This window comes from Anas acuta, chromosome 2 (assembly GCF_963932015.1).
Source record: "Anas acuta chromosome 2, bAnaAcu1.1, whole genome shotgun sequence".
Lineage (NCBI taxonomy): Eukaryota > Metazoa > Chordata > Aves > Anseriformes > Anatidae > Anas > Anas acuta.
In genome coordinates this window covers 147,672,766-147,689,558 of record NC_088980.1, presented here as the reverse complement: position 1 = coordinate 147,689,558, position 16,793 = coordinate 147,672,766, and positions in this window count along the sequence as shown.

Sequence of the window (16,793 nt, the reverse complement as noted above, 5' to 3'; positions counted from 1 at the left end):
GATACGAGGGATATCTTGCAGAAGCTGCTGGGATAGCTCAGTACTGAGCCAGGAAGGATTTTGCAGCCAGCTCTGAGCTCATCTTGACAGAGCCAAGAAGGGCAGTGTTAGGCTGTGAGCTGACTGGGGAACCTTATCCCACTGTTCCTCATTGTCTAAAGTTGTTGAGAGCTGCTGGATGGTGCCAAAATGAGATCATAGGTGTAACAAGGATCTTTGATCTCCCAGCAGAAACCCATAGGGATAGACAGACAAAGAGAAGAGGGGCAGACATGTACCCTAATACTGCAAGTGTTCTGCAGCAAAAATATCTCATACTCAAGTGTAAGGAGGACAGCGCATTACAGCATCGTTTTACTTCTGGAAAGTTACCTCAAGTGATTTCTGGTGAAAAACATTTCAGTTGCTACAGTTAGGGCCTTTAGCTGATCAGATCAGATTTCAGATAGATAAATTGCAGCCAGATAGACAGAAAACAGCAAAATATTTCGTTTGACACTTCCAATTTCAAGTTCAACTCAATGTCACATCAATAGCTATACTTAGAAAATATCTGTGAATCAAGACACTTAGTACTTCAAATAGATTCAACAAGATCTGTCTAAATAGCTACATTAGCAAAGAGATAATGTGTTCAGCCTCTGCATGCAATAAGGGAGAAAACACATAGATTTTCTGTCTGGTTCTTTTTAACTCTTTAATGAAAAGTTTTCATCTGTGTTTCTAGACTTTGGGATTTTTACCTGTAAGTTGGTAGCAAACTGTACTTCACAGTTTTAGTGTGCTGGAAAAAAAAAAAAAAAAAAAAAAAAAAAAAGCATGAGAATAAAGAAAAGTGATTCACAATGTATAGAACCCAATCTGCTGAAGGACAAATAGAAAAATCCCCTTGTGGTGGAAAAGATACAGAAACAGCAACATTTTAATTTTAAAAAGTACCAGATACTAACCAGCCCACCCTTCCAGAAAACATCCATGAGTTGCTGAACTGTTGCAAAAACATAGTCATTGTGTTGCTGAAAGAGAGTTCATGTTTGATTTAAACACAGCTGCAAAAAATACCTGGGCACAAACTTTGGGTCTTCAGTCTGATACTGTTGTCAAAATAAAGTAGGATGACGAGGAAGACCTACCACATGTAATATTTCCATTTTATTCTCAATCAGTTTACAATGTATATGTAAACAATCATGAGACTTCTTGTTTTGTTACTAAATTTTACCAAACTAATCACAGATAAACTTACAACATAAGAACTGCTCAGACAAACTTCTGAATCAACCTGCTAGTGAAGTTTGGCTCTCTGCAGAACATAGCCCTCATATGCATGCTTCCTTTCTCATATTTGAACTGGAACTCTGAAGCACCCTTGGACTATAAATTATTCCACCCAGCAGTTTATTTCATCCAAAGACAGACAGACATTCTGAAAACTGAATTTTGTGAACTACAGATCCAGAGCCCTCTGAAATGGAGAGAAAGGTTCCCCATCCGTGCCTGTGCTATCAAGTAAGTCAGCTGCAGGTGGAAGCACAGTAAACCCTATCATTCATACATTTTCTGTCCATACTGGTGGCTGTGGCTTGTCAAATAATACTTACAGTTTCATTTTACATGAGGGATATTTGTTACTAATTGTAGGTGTCTCAAGGGAAGGTATCTACATCTGCACAAGTCACCCTGAGCTGCTTTCATAGTGAACAGAGAGTTAATTCATAAAATCAGTTCAGACTGCATGTGATGTAGCTCAAGAAGATGACTGTAAGCTCAAGGGACTGTATTGGCACACTCTTTTGGGAGGCTATCAACTATTTCACTTGTAGAAACTACACTGTAGTCACCTAATGCTAAGAGAGATGAACCTCTTCCATAACCTCTGTGCCAGGCCTGGAAAATCAAGACTGGGGTATCTGACTCTATAATTTACTGTTCAAGGCTCTTGAAGTCCAGGCATCATGAATAAGAGCTTGAACTCCTGCTAAGGTATTCAGAATACCCAGGATTTGCTGCTCCGGGACGTTTGGTTTGAGGAAGGTTTAAAGGTGTGGGTGCGTCTTGAAAGATTTGTTGGCCCAGGCTTAAGTGACAAAGTGCACATGCCCTTGTTATCTTCTGTAGATTTTTGATCAGATACCAAATGTACACAACCATTTAAAATAAAATGACCTTCTACCTTTTTGGCATTACCTACCTAGATGTTTGCTTTTTCACCTGTATTGTCTATGTCTGCACTAGCCTTAAAAGTCTTTTCTGGTTCCTGTACAGGTAAAAAAACTGCACGTTGAACACAACAATATTAGAGACAATGGCCTTGGTTCCTAATGCCAAGAAATAATAAAACTTTGAGGAATGCTTGTAAACAGATATGTCCCAGTTTTGTGTACTGTAACACTTCAGAAATCAAGTTTCTCACTTCTGTAAACAGCCATTGTCCAGCGTTACATTGGAATCGAAGAACGAAATTGCATTCAGTGGGAATGGAGGCAAGCAGTTAACTACTGAAGTAGCTTCTGGTTACATTGGGCAGGACAGGAAAAATGAGTTCAGCTTGTGGCAAGGAAGATTTACGTCAGACATTAGGAAATACTTTCTAATGATAAGAATAGAAAAACACAGGAATTGCCTGAGGATGCTTTAAAATCAGGCCACAGGCACACCTATCACAAGTGGCCTTGGTATAGATCTTACCTCGGGCATGTGTAGGTGCTGAGTAACCTCTTCTCAGCCTCGTACTGCCACCATTTGTGCTAGTACCCTATAATCTCTTTTTGGAGGTTGAAACTGAATTGAAAATAGAAATAAACTAATCAGGCTCTTTGGATATTATTCACAACAGAAAGCTTACCAGGATACAGGGAAGTTTCCAGGAAGATCTCAGGATCCTGAGGCCCTCTAGTCCCTCCAGACAGAAGAAATTAGACTTAGATTCCCTTGCTTCAGATGAGACCCAAGATCACAGACAGTACAATGGTGTTTTCAGGGCTGGGGACTGGAACGGTAGCCATGACTCCCTGACCATTATGTCACCCAATGTTTGGGCTCTGGATTATCACTGTGTGTGCTGTGTAAATGAAAGAGTAGAAATGTCTGAGTGTGCAGAGCTCAAACACGAGAACCTGTGAGCAACAAAATATGTCATTGATCAAGCAGAAACATTGCAAGACCCACTGAAGAAGGGGAAGATAAGTCTTTATTGAGTGTTAACAACTTGCAAATTGCAAGCCTAAATTCAAGCATATGTGGAAAATGCCAAGCACATGGAAGGCACTTTTCAGCCAATACATTGGGAGAACATGATTTAGCTCTTGTCTACAGTAATCTCTCATGAGCTACAGCATAGTTGTTTCAGAGCTATATACCAAATATACCAATATACCAACAAATAACGAATATACCAAACCTGATGCTGGCTGGGAAAATAAGCTTCCCCAAATTGAATTTTTGGTGTTATCACCCACAAATGGATGACAGTTATATAAGATAAAAGGCATTGTAAATAGCACTGCACATAGACATGCAGAGGCAATCATGGAAGAGACTGTTCTAAAGAACTTACATGTATAAAATCTGGTCAACAGTACGTAATGTACTTCAAGTGCTCCAGTTTTTCACCTGCCACCCTTCTGTCATACACATAGAAGTTCAGGGACTGATACAGTGCAATCAGACACAGAGGTTATCTCTAGATTTTTTTTTTTTTATTATTATTATTTTTCATTTTTAAAAGAAGAAAGAATTGGGCTTAAATGTCTTTATATTATGTGGTCTTGGTTATTACCTACACGCACACATGCATTCTGTTCCTTCTTCCTGAGCAGACCATTTCTCCCATCAAGTTGCTGAGGGCTTTGCCAATTTACAAATTTATTATAAAAAGAAAATAAAGAAGAAAATACTATGTAGTTACTTCCAGTAGCAAGGAAAAACAATACACACAGTGACTCTGATTATTACTGCCTGGGGTAAGTGTGTGCCATGTGCAACCCATGAACAGTCTTTGGGCTAAAGTTCACTTGCACAGTAAAACATTCTTTTTAAAGGAATTCAAATAGCAAATAGAGATCTAAAAATCTGTTAATTCCCAAACTAAACAGATCAAAAGGGAAATAGTCTCAGTTTTCTATATTGTTCATTGTAATGTCTAAAGCCAAGTTTTAATTTGCTTTAAAATCCAGAATAATCCCACAAATGCGGCACATAGTGAAGCAATTGCCAACAACTGCTGACTCCTTCTCACAGATATTTACAGGGGGATTATCAGAAACACTCAGCACTGTCCAAATACTGTTCTACTGTTGTAAATGGGAGCAAAAATCCCCCAAATAAAGGTCTGAAAATCTTAACTAATAGTTATGTGAGGAGAATGAAGCTTGAATGACATTTTAATTATCACACTTTCACAGTGAAATACATTCACTTTCATTGAAGTCCCCTGCCCAGTCTGCTGTCACAGGGAATAACAGAACAGGACATTTTCCCTCATTTTAAATGTGTTTGCAGTAAGAAACCTGTGTTTCTCCTTCACCCTGCACTTAACATTTCAGACACACTACACAAACATAACAGGAAGAGTTTCTGAATACTAGTTAGTTCAAAGGCAAATGAGCATAAGTAATAATAATTGTCCATACTATAGCTCCTGCTCACTATTAACCCATCATCTTCGTCAAACATCAGAAGTAGCCTTGCAGATATCTCACCTTGAAAATGCACATGCTTATCATCAGGACAGACCAAAAGGAAAGATATTTTCCAATTAAAGTGCAAATGAGAGGTATTTAATAGTGCTAATCAATGTTGCACAGGAAAAATAGTGTGTCCTTAAAAAGATAATGGTAAACAGCTGATGGACAGAAGGGTTTTGTAGCCACCCCCTGCGCTGCCCACTGGTGCTTCTGGGCAGTTGTTTCATTAGGAGAAGATTCACATTAAACCACACTGCTTTTTCAAATAGAAAACTATCCAATTAAGAATCCTATTTCTTCTGAGCAGCCAACTATGTAGGCTTAACTGAGCTGCCGCTGATGACTAAATCTTTTCAGCCTTTGTAATATATTTTTGCTGTGTGCCCCTGTGTGAGACGGAAATACTTAAACTGATAATGACAACAGGGTGGGCATGTATGTGTCAGGCAAAATGCTGTGACTAAACTCCCATTTACGAAGAGGCAGCAAGCTCAGGCACTGGCACAAAAAAAAACTCTCTTTGAATCAGCACTTCCCAAACCAGTGTGTGAAACTGAAACATGCAGCAGCATTGCCAAGTTTTGCAGCAGAGAACAAAGGATGCCTGGGAGTTGAATTGGATTCTAGCATTTAAAACTTTCCTGTATGGGATGCTGCCCTACTTCTGATTCTTTGGGTAGCATGTGCTGTATTGGCTTGGGTGTCTCTACAGCTCTATATAGTGCAGACAGACAGACTCCTACTTTCTTTATTCATCCTTTCTCCCTCCTTTTTTGCACTCTTTTATCTGCTTTTAGGATAAATAAATAAACACTGCTCAGCTCCTATTGAGATGTAATAATGGTCTAAACCATGGGAGTGGGAACATTTCCCTGTTTCTCTTGCCACATTTTGCAAGGCATGCTGCTGAAGGGGAGGGTGTTCACAGGGAACTCAGTGATCTTGGCTTTACACACAGAAAATTCCTTGCTCCCTGGGATGGTTTTGAGAAAGAGAAATCATCCTGTGACCCTGTTACTGAGGAGCTTCAGGCTGGTGTAAAGCTACACCTGCCAAGCTTAGAGGGAGACAAACCTTTTGCAAATGGCAACCACTGTACTGTCATCTGTGAGCATGCTTTAGATGTTCCTCCAAGAGACTACACATGTCCTGACTGGTGAAGCAATGCAGTTATTACAATTGACCTAGACTTAACCTTTGATCCTTTGAGAAGAGCTCTTAAGTCATTTTTTATTAGTCATCTCTTCTGGGTCATGCCTCTGCATCTTCCTCTGTCACAATCCTTTGCTAACTCACCTCCAGGACAGATACTGGCTGGCTTCTGGCTGTATATGCCAAGGGAGAAATACGCTCTACCTACTTCTGCTAATACCCCAAGGGCCTCACTTATCTTTCTGAAGGAAGCTTGGGAAAGTCTAGTGAAAGCAGGCAGGGCTGTCCTTTGTACCTCCACAGCATCTGATGAGAATAAGAAATGCAGCACTCAGCACAGCATTGACTGAAGGCATGCCTCGAGCCCACTGACTCTGCGGGCAATCCCAGTGAGTAAATCACAATCTTGCTTGTCTCCCTAGACACACCACTATGGTGGCAATCTCCTGGTATGGGGATATCTACATGTTTACACAGCCCCTTGCAGACTGAGGTCCTTGCAATGTATGCTTGGAGGTGCAGGCGATAAACCATCCGAACAAGGATGTCAAAGCTGCATCTATTGCCATGTGCAGGGACGCAGGAAGGACTTGAGCCTGCCATCTTGAGATGGCTTTACTCATTATTCTGATTCTTCTTGTGCCTGAGGATTTAGCACTACTCCCTGCCAGTCTTCTCACTGTAGTCCTAGCATCAATGCACTTCATGTCACCACTCAGGCTGTCACTGTCATAGAGAGCCATAGGCAGGCAATATCTCATGTGTGTTTGCTTCCAGGCCTTAAATTCTCCTCAAATTCTTTGACTGACTGTTCCTGGTAGTTTCCTAATGCAGTTGGCCAGTTGCTGCCCTTCCTGCCTTGGAAATGTCCTCTGGGGAAGATTAAGAACGTTTGGCTTGCTGCAATTTTCACATCAAAAGCATAAAGCCTGGTCAATCCCTACTAGCAACTCTGCTCATTTTCAGGACTCAGAGATTTTGGCATCTCAAGAGTGCATTTTATTTTTTATTTTTTTAAAGGCAACATTATCTTAACTACCACAGAACACGTTGAGGAGGAAATATAGAAAACACACTAGGCATATAGATGGCTATAAACAGGACTGCAGCACTGCAGACTGTGATAGAGCTAATACATAAAACATACAGGATTAAAACTCATGGTATCTTGACCCAGCTCTAAATGGAGCTGGGATTCGCAGCACTTGTGACATGGGCTGTTAGTCCAGAAACAAAGAAATAATTCATCATTGACTGCACACCACTGGCCTTTGGTTTTAAGTAAACGGAAGTAGAAGTGCTGTCAGATAAATGTTTGTGCCCTGCCTTAATCTTAGCACAGACTTTTTCAGTCTAGATCTGCTCAAGGTTTTCCAGCAGAGAGCACAGGATGGAGCTGTCCTGTCCCTGTGCAGAGGGGTGAGCAGTGGATACCCCAACAGCAGGGGGTGTGTGTGAGCAGGGAGAGGCCAGCAAAGACGGAGGCTGTGCTGCAGGATGCTGCTGTGGCAATGACATGCAGGGAGGCAGCCACATTGCTTTTCCTTCCTTTTGCCACAGCTGAGGCCCCAGATGTGTCCACTCCCCCATGACCCCAGCCTCCCTGTCCAGTGTCCTGACATACCCAAACTGAACATCAGTACCATCAACACTTTTGCACCCAGTATTAAGGTATCTGTTGTGTTCAGCTCCTGATGCTGACCCTGAGTCCAACCCACTGGAAAAGCAACTTCACTAGCTGAGCCAAAGTACATCTGAGAAGCTGAGTTTTGACCTGTTGACAGGGTAGGGAGGCTTTGTGCCAGCCTTGACAGCTCAGTGAATCAATCCCCATGTGGCATTTTCCTCCCCCTTGAGTCTATCCCTGTGAAGGAAAATCACAGCACCATCTACCTAGTGATGTTTTGGTTTTAGTTTTGGTTATTGGCCTTGAGAAATAACCTCATTCACATCACAAACAAATGCATCAGACTCCTATATCCACTTAAATATATATATATATATATATGTTTTTTTTTTTTTTTTTTTTTTTCTGAAAAGCAACACAGAGGGCAAAGAGCTGTACAATTTTAATGTGCAAGTTCATTGTCAAAAGAGTTGACTAATATTCTCCTGCAAGGGCCAGTATTTACTATATGAACCAACTATCAAGTTCAACTGACAAGTTAATCCATTAACCTAAACTTCATCTAATAAATACCAAAGAGAACAGATTCCCATTGATCTCAGCTGTCACAGGGATTTTGGACTCTTTAAACTCAGTACTGCCTGTAGCTAATGGGTCCATCAGAGTTAAACCCATCACATACATTTTCTGCTTTCCTATGTCTTATAAATAATTCTCTGAGCCATTCTTATCTGCCCTAGCCACTTCTTCACTTACTTATTTGTTTATACTTATCCTGTGCTCTCACACTGAGTTCATCCCTGAAAAACTTCAATGAGCTCTTTTCTGCTTCCACAGGGCTTAGCCCACCTAATCTGATTGCACGTTCTTAAAGAAGCCATACCATAAAATAGGTCTACTTGTCTCCTGTGATCACTGTTTCTGGGCTCTGTCAGTGGCACACGAGCAAGGAACTGTTTGTGGAAACCCTCTTACCCATCACTGGGAGTTATGAAAGTGTCAGCTCACCTCTACACTGAAAGGCACTATAGGTCTGGCAATATGTGAACAGCAGAAAGCTGAGCATTCACTGACTGTCAGCAATCATGTAACATATCAGAATGGTGCAGTTTGATAGTAGTTTAGAGGTATAACTTTATTTAAAGGACTTTGCATTAGACGCTGCCTAAGAAACTTTTACATGGTATTCAGCCCACTCACAGACCCCCCTCAGCTTTTGGCATGCCAGGTTTGAGCAAACAGATCTTAACAAGTAGGACCTCAAGAGTTGCTGTAATGTGGGAATCAAATTTCAGATTGGAGGAGTACCAGGAGCTGGATCAACTCCCATTTAACCCAGGTTGGTTTTGTAATCCCATCTCTATCTTATCAGACCTAATTGATTTTACTGAATTTCCTCTCCCAGGAGTTCCCCCTTCTCCCACCCACTTTCTCCCTGGTCACTCCCTTTGTTGCCATGTAAATTTTGGGTCTTTTGTGGCATGTCTCTGTTACACATTTTCAAACTGCAGGCTAGGAATTTAGTGTGAAGCAACCCCCTTCTGCTTCCCATGAGCCCCCATTAAAAAATAAAATAAAATAAATCACATTACTGCTCTCTCTTATGTTCTTGTGTTCCCCACAACAGGCAGATGGAACATTGTCCATTCAGCTTGCAGAATGTATCAAGTCTAATCTTCTTGAGCTTTAGCTATGTAACCAACCTTTTGATATTGTATCTGTAAAAAATACCCAATAAACTTCAGCTTTTTGTTTATTGGAGAAGACTTATCTCACTCCTTTCTCTTAGGTTAACCATAAGATTTCCATCTATCTTTTATTTTGTTAATGATTTATTATTATCACATTGACTTAGAGCTCAGTTGTTAGAATAGACAACTTTAGAAAGTCAATGATGACACCACAACATTTGTAAAGGTGATTAAAATAAAATCTTGTAAGCATCAACAACAGCTTGTTAATGAAAATAATCAGGCTGATTTATTACTACTACTACTACTAGTACTTATAGAAGAATGGGAATTCTGTTCCAAATTTTCTCTGTAAATACTATTTGTCTCATTAGGTCTGTACTGCTATAGAATGTTGGTGTCTTTTTTTTTCCGCCTTTGTTTTCCTTTTGTTTTTACTCTTTTTAAAGGAAAAGCATCATTGAAAGGAAAAGGGAAGCTACACCAGAGCATAAATGTCAGGGGTATAAAGCAAGCCATCCTCAGCCACCCCTAGTGAATAATAAATGCCAGCAAAATTCATTCCACATCTGGAATGTGGTCTGTAGAAAACCCGACAAGTATAAATCACCACCCTTGATCGGCATATAAACCCTACCATGATGCAAATAATGCATAGCTCGTATGTTTGTGTATTTTAGTGCGGTATCATGAGGAGGAAGGAAGGGCCAGGTGACAGGATACAGGGAAGTTAGAAAATAACTTTGTCCATTTCAAGAAACAATGCACAGCTTCCACCAACAGAAGAATATTTTTTAGAAAGGAAATTTACTCTCTCCTGCTTCACCAGTGCTAACTCCTTCTCCCCCAACTTAGAAGCCTCTAGTGAAAAAAAAAAAAATTATAAATAAATAAATAAATAAAAGAGATGAAGACATGAACTCTGAAGTCAGAAGGTCACAAAATACCAGCTTGGCTATGCAGGCTACATTCACTTCTCTTTTGTACAGCAGTTATTTCAGATCAGATGCAAGTGTATGTCCTGCTTCTTCTCCTTGAAAATTTGCTCCTTCCCCCCTCATTCCCTCACTGCAGTTCACCAGCAGGTCACGCCAGCAGCTTCTCACTGCTTTGCAAGAGACCAGGTCTCACAAAGGTGACTCCCAACCCATGCAATTGAGTTAACATTGTCTTTCTCTATTTTTTTTTTTTTTCCCAGAATGCGGTATGAAATATTTATCCAAAGCCTTCAGAAGCAAACAAAAATTTAAAGGGAAACCCTTTATAAGGGTTTCACAGTATGGATGTATGGCAACTGAGTCCTTTTCTGCTCTAACTCTGAAAAATAAACTTTACGTCATGGTCAAGTCAGCATAGCTGTGGTGATTGACCCAGACTCAGCACCTCTTCCGTGTATTTGCTATTTGTTGCTTTCTTCATAACTCCTGCTTCACCCTGCGATGTTCTAGATTGCAAAAGGAAGGGGTGGGAGAAGGTAGAAGAGTTAATAAAACCCATGATTAAATGATAAAATGTCAGTCTGAATCTTTAGTGTCTATGGAGTCTCACAAGTCATGCTATTCATCTCCTTTTGGTATTTCCTAGGCATGCAGGGCTTACATATATCACACTACCTGTGTAATGTCCATTACTGAAGATAGAAAAGCTGCCTTTTGGCATGTTAGTGGAAATCAGAAAAGCCCCACTAAACTTATTATACTGTTTATGTGTATGTTATCCGGGAGAGATAACAGAGATTTGAAGGAGCACATGACAGATGTTCTTCACACAATCAAAGTGGACAATTCAGCTTCCAAGAGGATGACTGTTAATGTAGAATAATTACATTTGAGATTTATGCCATCGAAGCTGAAAAGAGAATTGGGTCTTTTATGGCATTTGACAAAGATATATGCCAGATCCTTATGTTAGCAATGTGTAAGGTGTCCCTTTGCTTCCAAAGTTTTAAAAATACTTTTTATTTTTAATTAAAACCAGTTTTTATTTTTATTAAAACCAGTTACTTAGCTTCATCATCTATAATGTAAAAATACCTTCATGCACATGCACAGTGGGCTGAATCTTCAATCACTACTAATTTGTAGTGATTCCTTCAGTGTCTGACCCAATGTCTTTTATGTACGATAAAACCAGAATACTTGTGGAAAAAAGGTAAGTCTGTCGAGATATGGTCTGAAGATTAAATGATTTCTCTATTCCCTGGAGGTAATTCCTACTATGCAGGGGAGACAGAAACCTCTGAGTCAGTACTTACCAGACCTCCTTCTTCTATCCTTCTCAATGGTACTTTATTTATCAAAATCACCTTTATTTATTTATTTATTTATCCATTTATTTATTTATTTATTTTGGGACCCTTTAGACACAGATATCATGATTAGGATATAATATAATATAGGTGGGAAAAGCTTAAATGTGCCATTTCCATTTCTGAGTGTGCCTTCTAGCCTCTACTATGGGGTATGAAACTATTCTTGAACTAAAGGATAAGGAAAATTTACCCACACCTCAAGCACTATGATTCAGTCCACTGACTTTAGGTAGTCTGAAGCAACCCCTCAAAATGCAGACACTGTGGACATGGAGCACTTGATGCAACCTGTCCAGAGCTACTCCTAAAAGGCAGCACTAACAAGTATTGCAGAAATGCCATGCTGCATTTCAGCTGTAGCTTTTTCTGGGAGGAAGTTCCCATAATTTACTTAGACTGTAGGAAATATCTTGGTGTTCAGTACAAACACACAGCAATACGGGTCTATATCAAATATCTTTACCTTAAATTCCAGTTCCCTCTCTTACAACAAAAATTAACCATTTTGGAGAAGAGTTTTTTGTTTGTTTGTTTGTTTGTTTGTTTTCCCAATTAGACAGTAATTTGTCCTGATTTTCCTAGAAGACTTTTTTGAAGAACAAGTTATGAGACTACATGTACCAAAACTTCCTTCTGTGGTCTAAAACAACAAAAAAGGTCTTTGCCACTTTACAGTTTATCTTGATGAGACACAGTGTCCAGATCAGTCTCAGGTGTGTTCCTGATGGTGCCAGGTGTCAATAGAAAGCTCAGTAATTAAAGGCTAATTAAAGGCTTCCCTTCCTTGAAACACAGCTCACTGAATCTTAACTATTCAGAGCATGAAGCTGAAAGTTCTGGTAGTTACCTGATAGTTCTTTCACTTACAAATAAGGGAGCTTGACTCTATCAAAGGTTATTCTTGAACCTCAGAGGTTTAAAAACATTTTTTAAACACTCTCTGCTTTCTAAATACAGCAGAAATGCTATGAAGTTGTGATTTGGGCACTACTAAATTTTATGTTGCCAAATCAGTTTCAGTGAATCCTCAGGAAAATTAAAAAAAGACAGCATCATGAGATTGAGATCCTCCAGTGGCAAGGGAGAATCTGATGGGGAAAGATGTGTTGGAATACAGAAAAAAAATAAGTGTTTTGATTTAGGAGAAGCAGTTAAAATGAACTCCCTCTTCTCAGATTTTATCCCTAATATACACTGCCTTGTGAGCTGCTCATCCATAAAATGTGAGCTGTAGCAACTACATTCTTACTAAATTTCAAGTCCGAGTTTGTAAGTTTATATGGGCTCCACAGCACTGTAGAGTTTGGACATTTGTCTTCTAAAATTCTCCCAGAAATATGCTTTTGGTCTTGAATTCAGCTACAGACAGATTCAGAGTTTGAGTCACTATGGTTTAATAAGCAGCCAATTCTCAGCAGAGTAGTTTAAGCTACCATAGATCTGGAAGAAAACTGTCACTTGGGTCAGTCATAGCAGTCCCATGGGTACCTCAAGTCAGCCACAACACAGGCTGGTCCTTGGGAGACCTCTTTAAAACCCCTTTCTTGTGGCATTTCTCACCTCTTCCCTCAACTTGTACCACACTTTTCTTTGCAAGTGTAGATTATGCTCAGGTCACTTCATCTAACTCTGTTCCTTCTCCAACATGTTTTTGTCTATTAAAGAAAGAAAGGGGAGAGAATTTGAACTAATTACAATTTCTTGTTATTGAATTATAATTAGTCTTACAAAGATTTTTGAAAATTTCCTCAATCCTCATACAAATCTTTTTCTAAATAACAAAACACCCCTTGCAAATCGGTAATCAAATAAAAACTTTGGCAGAGTATGTTCAATATAACCCACTTTTTTAATGTTTCTAGCTTGAGTTGTCATTTTTTGAGCCCTTCTTCTTATGTGTTGAATCTATGATTATATGTTATGCATTTACTGTTATATAAAACCAGTGTTTTTTACACGTATAAATATATATGGATATTTTCACCTAGATATTTACACAGAAAGCAGTACTTAGCTTATTGAAAAGAAAGAAAAATAGGACTTCTGGCAGGGCTTGTTTTTATAACACATGGCCTTCCAATAAGCTTTGTTGTAAATCTTTCAGAAACCACTAGTAATGCAAGACTTCAAGGAGTTTCAAGCAGTGACCAAAACCCTGTTTGCACTAGTGCAATAGTTTGCACTGCTGTGCTGTGAACTGGAACAGGGAAGTAACCCAGATTTTCCAAGCCTTGTCCTCTACAAACTGTTGAAGTTCTCAGAGCCACTTTGCAGCATCGCTGTACAAGCTGCTGTATTATCATAGCTGAGAAGATGTGCTAAAATATGGGTCAGAGTCATGTGGTAGGAAAATAGTAACACATCAAGCTGGTCCTGCTGGTGAAAACTGTATCCTGAAACCAGTGTCCCATGATAAGGAGTCTCCTAGTTCACTGTATCCTGAAACCAACGCACATGATAAGGAGTCTCCTGGCTCACTAATCATAGGTGATAGTGCAGCACCACCATATCTATCCAAGGCTACTCATAGATGTTTTCTATGGGGGTGTTCAGTTGTTGAGCCAACAATTGGTCTTTCTTTGAGATAACATGTATCGTTAATGACATATGCACCTGAACCTGGGAACTCCTAGTGAAGATCAGTAAGTAGGGTTATGATGAAATTTATATTCACATACCCAACAAGACTATACAGAACTGTAAATATTGCTATCAGATAAACACTTGCTTTTCAACCTCATACTTCAAAGTTTAAGCCAAAATCTAAATATTACAGATGTAGAACCTGTAGTAGAAGACGGGAGTGAGGGGAAAATATTATCCTTTATCTTCCAGTTATGACATTCTTAAACCTTCCTCTAAAACAGCCAGTCCAACACCTTGGTGGACATATGGAAACAAATACTGGACAGACCTTTACTGTGTTCCAGGATGCCAACTGCTGTCTTTCTGGTTTCTATTGATTCTATTGACTATATGGATTTCTGCTGGAACACAGATCATATAATGAGTGGACTAATAGAGGAAGGATTTATCATGATCATTCCTGAACCCAACAGGGTCTTCAAAAAGTTTCCAAAAGAAAACAGGAAGCTGCCAAAAAGAAGTGGACATCTCTAGTCCAACAGTTGGCTCTTTTGTTTGAAATCAAGAAAAGCACCATTCAGGACTCTAATTGATTAAAACTGAGAGCAATTGCCAGAGCACCAATAATTGCTGGAAGAGGGCAACGGTCACTCTAACACGTTGTCACTTCAGAGGAAGCAGAACACTAACAACCAATCAAGCAGCATTAGTTAAAAGTAACCTTTTAACGACCCCCGATTTCTCCTTCAGGAAATGTTTTCTACACAATTTGTATTACATTTTTAATGCTAGCCTGTGAGTCTCTGAATACCTTATTTATTCTAAATTCTAAAATATGCAGAAGGCTCAACTGCTCCGTTCTGGCTGTGTACTCTAAATACCTTCTGACATGATTACCAGATGAGCCCCAGGAATTCTGTAGCTCATCAAAAATTTGTCCCATCCTTGCCATTTTTTTTCAACAAAACTACTTCTTTTGATAATTCGTCCGCAGCTGCCATTAGCTTTACTTGTCTTGTTTTGTTTGATTACTTACTCCTGATTAACTCAGACTCCCACTTGACTAAGTTGTATTTTCTCATTCACTCACTTACACATTGTTGTACTCAGCATTACAAGAATGCTACTGATAGTCTCATAAACTTTATGTTTTCTTTACAGCCTGAAGGTTAGATTAAGATGTAAACCCTGGAATCACCACTCCTATTTACAGAGAAAGAAAAAAAAAAAAAAAAGGCTGGGAGGGGGGTAAGATTGCATTTCAGGCTTTTTCAGTAAAGCTAGGAAATGTAACACTGTTTCAGAAAACCTGGTGCAAATAAAGGAGAACTCAAAAGATTTTTTTGGAAAAGATTATCATTTTAAAAAGGATTTCATGATCTGTGAAAAATATTTACTCTTCAGGTCATCCAGATTTTTCTCTCTAAAAGAATTATGTTCTCTAATGTGCCAGAACCTCTGGAAGTCTAATACCAGTTTAATTTTATTTTGCTTTAGTGACATATTTCTTACACACAATTATTCTCCTAAGTGATGTATGCATATTAAAATGCCTTTTTATAAACCACAAATATGCATTACACAGAAGAATAAAACCAAGAAAGCATATGTCTTGAACATCCTACATCCCTATGTTCTTGTATTCTCATAGTTCACATTCCTCCTTCTCCTTGGCCTTTTTTTATCTTTTACAGTGTTATCTGAAAATACAGTGTAAACACTTAAGAATAGGGACTGCCTTTTGTATGTTGCCAAATTGCCAGACACATACAGAATGTTATTATAAATATTAAATTAATATTATTAATAAATAAACCATCTCTTCTCAAGTGACAAATGGAGTTCTGAGAAGTAATCTCACTCTGTCAAGACAGAAAAAAATCCCAATCATGAAGAGTCCTGTAATTAAGCAGAAATGTCTGAAAACCCAGTCAGATAATCTGTCTGGATCACCTTCCTTAACTTTAGATATTTATAGACAAAATGCATACAGCAGAGCTGGTCACACCATATACAGTCAATGAAGAGAAATATGCCCTGACAGTGTTTCTTCATCTCAACCTAAAGAAGAAGGCTCAAATACATCAGCTTAATAGTAGTTGTTCTTCTAAGATATGTTGTATGAATCCCACCACCCTATGCCCTCACAAGATTCCCTCCCATGACAATGCTTTTACCTGGACCACAATTTCCACCTTCCCCAAGTGTTTTATGGTACTGCTTGCCTGCCAGCCAATTCCTTTGCTCTTTATGGTTTTCTTCACCCCATTTTTTGCCCACTGTGGATAAAATCTGTGCTTATGTGTTCGCTTCTACCAACATCCCTCTTACGGAGCCTGCTCATCCCACGGTGGCAGAGTTCAAATTGTTCCTACTCCAGCTGGAGCCCTTGGGAACAGGTCTGACATGACCTGAATATTACTGGAAGAAACATTGCTGCTGAGAAAGCCAGACCTGCAAGGAAGAATATGAAAGAGAGGCTTGTTACTGAGTTTATGGAAGGCTATGAACCATGAGATGGAGAAGGTACTACTTGGCAAGATCATGAACTTGTAGTTGGTGACTGTGTTTTATGGGAGTCTCTATATACACACAGAAAATTATATAAATATGAGCTTAAACTGTACACTTGTACTCACCTGCATAGTGCATATTGCTCGCTCACAGAAGTTGTCACACAGTATGAGAAAAATCAGAGAAACAGGGCAAAAGTTTATTAGAAATATATTTTTATTTAGTGG